Source organism: Bos indicus x Bos taurus, chromosome 19 (assembly GCF_003369695.1).
Source record: "Bos indicus x Bos taurus breed Angus x Brahman F1 hybrid chromosome 19, Bos_hybrid_MaternalHap_v2.0, whole genome shotgun sequence".
NCBI classification, from domain to species: Eukaryota; Metazoa; Chordata; class Mammalia; order Artiodactyla; family Bovidae; genus Bos; species Bos indicus x Bos taurus.
Genome location: NC_040094.1, coordinates 22,704,390 through 22,712,239, shown reverse-complemented (window position 1 = coordinate 22,712,239; position 7,850 = coordinate 22,704,390). Strand labels below are relative to the sequence as shown.

General features: G+C 39.7%; 1 non-coding gene across 1 annotated transcript; it reads right to left on the bottom strand.

The window, feature by feature from the left end:
• Positions 1–7,673: 7,673 nt before the first annotated feature.
• Positions 7,674–7,780, bottom strand: LOC113878625. The gene has a single exon (XR_003507051.1). It is a non-coding gene; the product is annotated as a U6 spliceosomal RNA (small nuclear RNA).
• Between the last annotated feature and the right edge of the window lie 70 nt (positions 7,781–7,850).

The window sequence follows — 7,850 nt, the reverse complement described above, 5'->3', positions numbered from 1 at the left end:
GGTAGTGTGAGAGAGAAATGGAAGATCAAAGAGGTTAGAGGTCATACAGCTAATTTTCTAGATTCTAAATCTCAATAGCTTTGGTTTGGCCCAGGTGCATCTGTTATTGGCATTCATTCATTCAATAAATATTTGTTGAGCATCATTAACTTCCAGAGACTGGCAAATCAAGTTTAAACTTTGTAACCTGGCATATCAGATTCTTCACAATGGCTCCTCTGACCCCAGCTTACTTGTCCAATCGCATTTCTTGAATTTCTTCTGCTTGCTGCACCTATTCAGGTCCCCAGTCTGAAGACCCTTTCTGTGTTCTGTGCGACCTCCCTTTGGCCCATCGTGGATTTCTGCAGCAGATAGTTCCCATGGCTGTTGGGGTCTCACTGCAAACACCCACCCCTACTACTCTCCACTTTTGTGCCCTAGGATGTTTCTCAAGCATCCCAGATGGAAGCTTCTACAGGGGGCAAGTTATCCCTGGGGCACCTATGGCTGGTGGAAATGGGAACTGGTTAATAAATGCTGCAGGCTCCTGTCTTTGGAGAGCCTGTCTGAGGCATATACTCTGCATCGTTGCTCAGGGATCTTCAAGAGGAATGACAGTTGGTTCACAGTGGTAACCAATCCATGATGGGCTCTCTATTGGATTTCCATTCTTGTCTGTCTCCCTCTCCCTCACTCCTGCTTCCTGGAATCATCTCCTGACTATGGAACTTCCCTGGCGGTTCAATGGTTAAGACTTCACCTTCCAATGCAGAGTGTGCAGGTTCGATCCCTGGTCAGGAGACTAAGATCCCATGTGCCACACAGTGAGGCCAAAATTTTTTTTAATTAATAAAATATAAAACAAAAGATTATAACAAAACAAAAACAGACTCAGAGATGCAGAAAACAAACTAGTGGTTACCAGGGAGTTTGGGGGAAGAGGGGTAGGAGGAGGGGCAAGATAGGTAAAGGGGATAAAGAGATACAAACTACTTGGTGTAAAATAAAGAAGTTACAAGGATATAATTTACAGCACAGGAAATAGAACCAATATTTTATAAATAGCTTAATATGAAGTATTTTATAATAACTTAATATGAAGCTACCAGGGCTCCCCTGGTAGCTCAGTAGGTAAAGATTCTGCTTGTAATGCAGGAGATCTGGGTTTGATCCCTGGGTTAGGAAGATCCTCTGGAGAAGGAAATGACAACCCACCCCAGCATTCTTGCCTGTAAAATCCCATGGACAGAGGAACCTGGCCAGCTACAGTCCATGGGGTTGCAAGAGTCAGACACGACTTAGTGACTAAACCAGCAAAACCGATATGAAGTATAACCTAAAATTATTGAATCACTATGTTGTACACTTAAAACTAATATAATATTTTAAAACAACTATATTTCAAGAAAAACAGAAAATCAATTGACCATAAACATATGGGTTTATTTCTGTACTCACACTTCTATTCATTTATCTATACCATTTATCTTTGCATTATTACCACACTGTTTTGATTACTGTAACTTTGTAGTTAGTTTTGTAATCAAAAAGTGTGAGTCTTCCAACTTTTTTCTTCTTTTTCAAGATTGTTTTGTCTATTCTGAGCCTTTTGTATTTTCATATGCATTTCAGGATCAGTTTGTCATTCTGCAAAAGAAAATCAGAGCTTTCAATAGGGATTGTACTGAATCTGTAGATCAATTTGGGGTATATTACCATCCCATCAATATTAAGTCTTCCAATTTGTGACCATGGAATACATGCGTGCTAAGTTCAGTCATGTCTGCCTCTTTGCAATCCTATGGACGTGTAGCCTACCAGGCTCCTCTGTCCATGAGATTCTCCAGGCAAGAACACTGGAGTGGGTTGCCGTGCCCTCCTCCAGAGGATCTTCCCAACCCAAGGACTGAACCCACATCTCTCATGTCTCCTGCACTGGCAGGTGGGTTGTGACCATGGGATAGGTCTTAATCAATTTCTTTCAGTGATGTTTAATAGTTTTTAATGTATAAGTCTTACACCTCTTAAGTGTTTTATTATTTTTAACAATTGTAATAAAAACATATAACGTTACTCTCATTACCATTTTTAAGTGTACAATCATGTTAACTATATTCACATTGCTGTGTAACAGATCCCTAGAACTTTTTAGCGTGCAAAATCGAAACTCTATGTCCACAGAACACCAACTCTCCATTTCCCCTTCCCCTATCCCTCGCAACCACCATTCTATTTTCTGTTCCCATAATGTTGACTGCTTTAGATATCTCATATAAGTAAAAGCATACAGTATTTGCCATTTGGTGACTGATTTATTTCATTCAACATAACATCTTCAATGTGGTAGCATGTGACAGGAGTTCTGTTTTTAAGACTGACTAATATTCCATTGCCTGTATATACCACATTTTCTTTATTCATTCATTTATTGGTGGACATTTGGGCTTTCACCTTTTGGTTATTGTGAACATGGGTGTGCAAAAATCTCTTGAGAGCCTGCTTTCAATTCTTTTCAATATATATCCAGAAGTGGAATTGCTGGATCATATAATATTTCTATTTTTAGCATTTTGAGGAATCTCTACACTGCTTTACATAGTGTCTGCACCATTTTGCATCCCTACCAGCAGCACAGAAGTATTGCTGTATCACCACATTCTCACCAACAATTGTGTTTTTTTTGTATGTTGTTTTTCTGGTGGTCATCCTAATGGGTTGTGAGATAATATCCCAGTGTCATTTTGATTTGTGTTTCTCTAATGATTGTGATATTGAGAATTATTTCATATGTTTGTTGGCCATTTGTCTATCTACTCTGGAGAAATGTCTCTTCAGGTCCTTTGTCCATTTTTTAAAAAAAATTAGGTTTACCCGTCTTTTAAAAATTAGTTATTAATTAATTTGGCTGCACTGGGTCTTAGTTGTAGCATGTGGGATCTAGTTCCCTGACCAGGGATAGAACCCAGCCCCCTTGCATTATGAGCACAGTCTTAGCCACTGGACCACCGTGGAAGTCCCCTTGCAACTTGTTTTCAAAGATCATTTGACCATAATGTAAGCATTTATTTCTGGGCTCTGTATTCTGTTCCATTGGACTATGGAAAAAAGCATCAGTTTTTATTACTGTGGCTTTGTAAACATTTTGTTTTACAATAAGAAAATTTGCACTGTTCCCAATGAATTAAAATTTGCTATTAAAAAAATAAGCCCAAATAGGTCTTAGATATCTTTCTATGACAATACACATTGTGTGACTTTTTTTTTCTGACACCAATCAGTTTTAAAATTCTCAGACACGAACAGTTTAATTCAATTCTGACACCAACTTCCTAAAGTCAGATTCCACAGGTTAAGGGCTCAGTCCCACAAGGCTGCCCCTATTTCAGAAAATGAAACGTTAGTCGCTTAGTCGTGTCTGACTCTTTGCGATCCCATGGACTGTAGCCCACCAGGCTCCTCTGTCAAAGGGATTCTCCAGGCAAAAAACTGGAGTGGGTTCTTTACCATCTGAGCCACTTTGGAAGGGACTCCCTATCTCAGATACCAACTACAAATGGGGTTCCTGAGCTACCTACACTTCTGCCCAGTGAATTACAAATCTAGGGATTCCCATGCCCCTCCCCAGATTTGATAATTTGCTGAAACGACCCACAGAACTCAAGAAAACATTATATGTACTATTACAAAGGATACAAATGAACAGTGAGGTGAATAGGTACATAAGGGGAGATCTGGAAAGTCCTGAGTGCAGCAGCCTCTACCCCAATAGGGTTGGGACTCATACCCTCCTGGGATATGGATATGCTTGCCAACTCAGAAGCTCTCTGAATTGTGCTGTTTAGGGGTTTTTATGGAAGTTTCATTATGTAGGCATGATAGTTTAAATCGCTGGTCATTGGTGATGAAGCTCAATCTCCAGGTCCTCTCGCCTCCCTAGTCGGGGAGGGGAGTCACTGAATGTTCTAAGCCTCTAATCTTGTGGTTGGTTTGTTTGGCCACGGGTCCCCATCCTGAAGTTATCTAGCCCCCAATCTGGAGTCATCTCACTAACTTACAATGGACAATAAATTCCAAGGGTTTTAGGAACCCTGAGCCACAGACAAAAAATAAATATTTATTTTTTATTTTACCACAGGTATGGACCTTCCTCATTATTTTTAATAGCTTCATGGCAATCCATTGTATAGATAGATATATCATCATTTATTCAAACATCTCCTATTGACAGACATTGCAGGTGTTTGCCTACTCCTGCAAATGCTAACAGTAGTTTATTGAGTTTATTGAAATATCCACTATTGATGGCTGTTGTCATTACTTGCCATTTTCTTCCAATCACTAACAATGTCACAGGAAACATCCTTGTTGAGTATTTCTTTAGGTTACATTCTCCAAAGTGGAATTCTTGAGTCAGAGTGCATGTTCCCTGGACATTTGGATAGACACTGCTAAATTGTCCTTAAAAATCCTGTACCAATCTGTACTCACATCAGTCGTGTATGAAAGAGACCATTTCTCTAGACCTTTACCGAAATTGGATGTTTCAACTTTTAGAAAAAATTTTGTTGTGGAAAATTTCATATACAAAAAAAGATGATTACAAGGATTTCTTATTGCCCATCACCCAGTTTGAATTCATGGCCAATCTTATTTCATCTAAACTTCTATCTTCTTCCTACCACCACTGGAGTATTCTAAAGGAAATCCCACAACATTAAACATTTCATCTGTAAATAATTCAGTATGTATTTATATTAAGGAATCTTAACAAAAATAATCATAATCCCTAGGTGACAACTCAATAAATTAACAATGATTCCATATTAGATGAATGGATAAATAAGATGTGGTACAAATGATGGAATACTACTCAGCCATAAAAAGAATGAAATAATGCAGCCACCTGACCTGCCTCTTGAGAAACCTGTATGCAGGTCAGGAAGCAACAGTTAGAACTGGACATGGAACAACAGACTGGTTCCAAATAGGAAAAGGAGTACATCAAGGCTGTATATTGTCACCCTGCTTATTTAACTTATATGCAGAGTACATCATGAGAAACGCTGGACTGGAAGAAGCATAAGCTGGAATCAAGATTGCCGGGAAAAATATCAATAACCTCAGATATGCAGATGACACCACCCTTATGGCAGAAAGTGAAGAGGAACTAAAAAGCCTCTTGATGAAAGTGAAAGTGGAGAGTGAAAAAGTTGGCTTAAAGCTCAACATTCAAGAAAACGAAGATCATGGCATCCGGTCCCATCACTTCATGGGAAATAGATGGGGAAACAGTGGAAACAGTGTCAGACTTTATTTTTGGGGGGCTCCAAAATCACTGCAGATGGTGACTGCAGCCATGAAATTAAAAGACGCTTACTCCTTGGAAGGAAAGTTATGACCAACCTAGATAGCATATTGAAAAGCAGAGACATTACTTTGCCAACAAAGGTCCATCTAGTCAAGGCTATGGTTTTTCCTGTGGTCATGTATGGATGTGAGAGTTGGACTGTGAAGAAGGCTGAGCACCGAAGAATTGATGCTTTTGAACTGTGGTGTTGGAGAAGACTCTTGAGAGTCCCTTGGACTGCAAGGAGATCCAACCAGTCCATTCTGAAGGAGATCAGCCCTGGGAGTTCTTTGGAAGGACTGATGCTAAAGCTGAAACTCCAGTACTTTGGCCACCTCATGCGAAGAGTTGACTCATTGGAAAAGACTCTGATGCTGGGAAGGATTGGGGGCAGGAGGAGAAGGGGACGACAGAGGATGAGATGGCTGGATGGCATCACTGACTCGATGGACGTGGGTCTGGGTGAACTCCGGGAGTTGGTGATGGACAGGGAGGCCTGGCGTGCTGCGATTCATGGGGTCGCGAAGAGTCGGACATGACTGAGCGACTGAACTGAACTGAACTGTGACTATAACTAGGAATTATCATACTAAGCGAAGAAAGTCAGAAAGAGAAAAACAAATACCATGTGTGATCACTTATAGGTGGAATTTATAGGTAACAGAAGCAGACTCACTCACATAGAGAATACACTTGCGGTTGCCGGGGGAGAGCACGTGGGGAAGGGGTGGATTGGGAGTTTGGGATTAGCAGATGCAAACTATTATATATAGGATGGATAAATAGCAAAGTCCTAGTATATAGCACAGGGAACTATATCAAACATCCTGTGATAAACCGTAATGGAAAAGTATGAAAAAGAATGTATATACATATATGCCTGAATCACTTTGCTGTACAGCAGAAATTAAAATTTTAATTAAAAAAATTTTTTAAACATTATAAATCAACTATATTTCAATAAAGAAATTTTCTTAATATCATCAAATATCAGTCTTAAATTTCCCTATTATCTCATAATTTTATTGGCAATTTGTTTGAATCAGGGTTCAAAACACCCCATATTACAGTCTATAAGCCTCTTTTTAAAAGCTCTCCTTCCATGTCTCCTCAACCCCTCCTTCTTCTGTCCATGAGATTTATTTATTAAAGAAATTAGATGGTTTGTCCTGTAGAGTTTCCCAGTCTGTATTTTGCTGTTAGGAACCTCATGGTATCTTTTAATATGTCCCTCCTGTGAACTGGTAGTTAGATCTAGAATCCTGATCAGATTTAATTTGGGAAGCGGGCAGGACTGTTCTGTGAGGCTTCCCTGGCGGTTCAGCTATAAAAAATCTGCCTGCCAATGCAGGAGATGTGGGTTCGATCCTTGGGTTGGGAAGATCCTCTGGAGAAGGAAATAACAACCCACTCCAGTAATCTTGCCTGGAGAATCCCATGGAGAGAAGAGCCTGGCGGGCTACGGTCCATGGGGTCGCAAAAGAGTCAGATGTGACTTAGCAACTAAACAGCAACAGGACTGCTTTGTAAGTGGCATTGTCTTCTTGCCTGAGAGGGCAATCATGTCATCATGTCTTTTCTTGTGATGTTAGCAGTCCATGATGACTGCAAATACTGTTCAATGCCATCATTCCTTCTCATAGCAGAGAAATTTCCCCTCATCAACTATTTGTTTACCCAGAGGTACAGTTCATGCAGGAAACACATAATGACTACTTGATTTTTACCTTTATTTCCAATTTCTAAAATTAATGAGTTGGTTCACTAGTATCCTTGAAGGCAGCAACCAATGAGGTTTGCTTTTGTTTTGGAGTGTTTTTAGCGTAATGATAAATTCAGGGATTTTAAGTGTATTTAGGGATTTTGTTCTACTGCAGTTATTATCCTTCTTGACATTCAAATCATCCCATCTTTGGCCAGAGGGAGATTCTTCAAGGTAACTTCTGAGGCCTTTTGACAGCATTCCAGTAGTCTGATAACTTTGTTGCTTTCTTGTTTCAAAAGATGTTTCAGGCTTATCTGATAAATCCCCTGTCCCAGACATAAAATCAGCTGTTTCTCCAGGGTGCTCCGGTGATGGGAGCATTTCTTAGTGAGAGACGGCATTTGAAGACTTCAGTCATCGTGGTAGAGGTGTTTATTGCTTTGGACAGGTCATTATTTATAGGTCTTTTCAATACATATTTAAATTATGTCATGAGTTTATAGTGAGATTTGAAGTTAATATTCAGGAGGACAGAATTTTTACTTACTCTCAATGATCTCACTTTCTCTTTCTCCTTTTTCCTTCTCAGTAAAGAGCCCCTGTTCTCAATAATACTAATTTGATTAGTTTTTCATACAACAACCCACGAGATTTGTCATTAATTTGCATGTCATCTGTGCCCAGGGACCATGCCAATCCTCCTTGTGTCATTCTAAATTTGGTATATGTGCTGCTAAAGTGAGAACAAACTTCATAATCTTTTTTTGGAGGGGCACACCAGGTGGCTTGCAGGATCTTAGTTCCCTGATCAGGAAT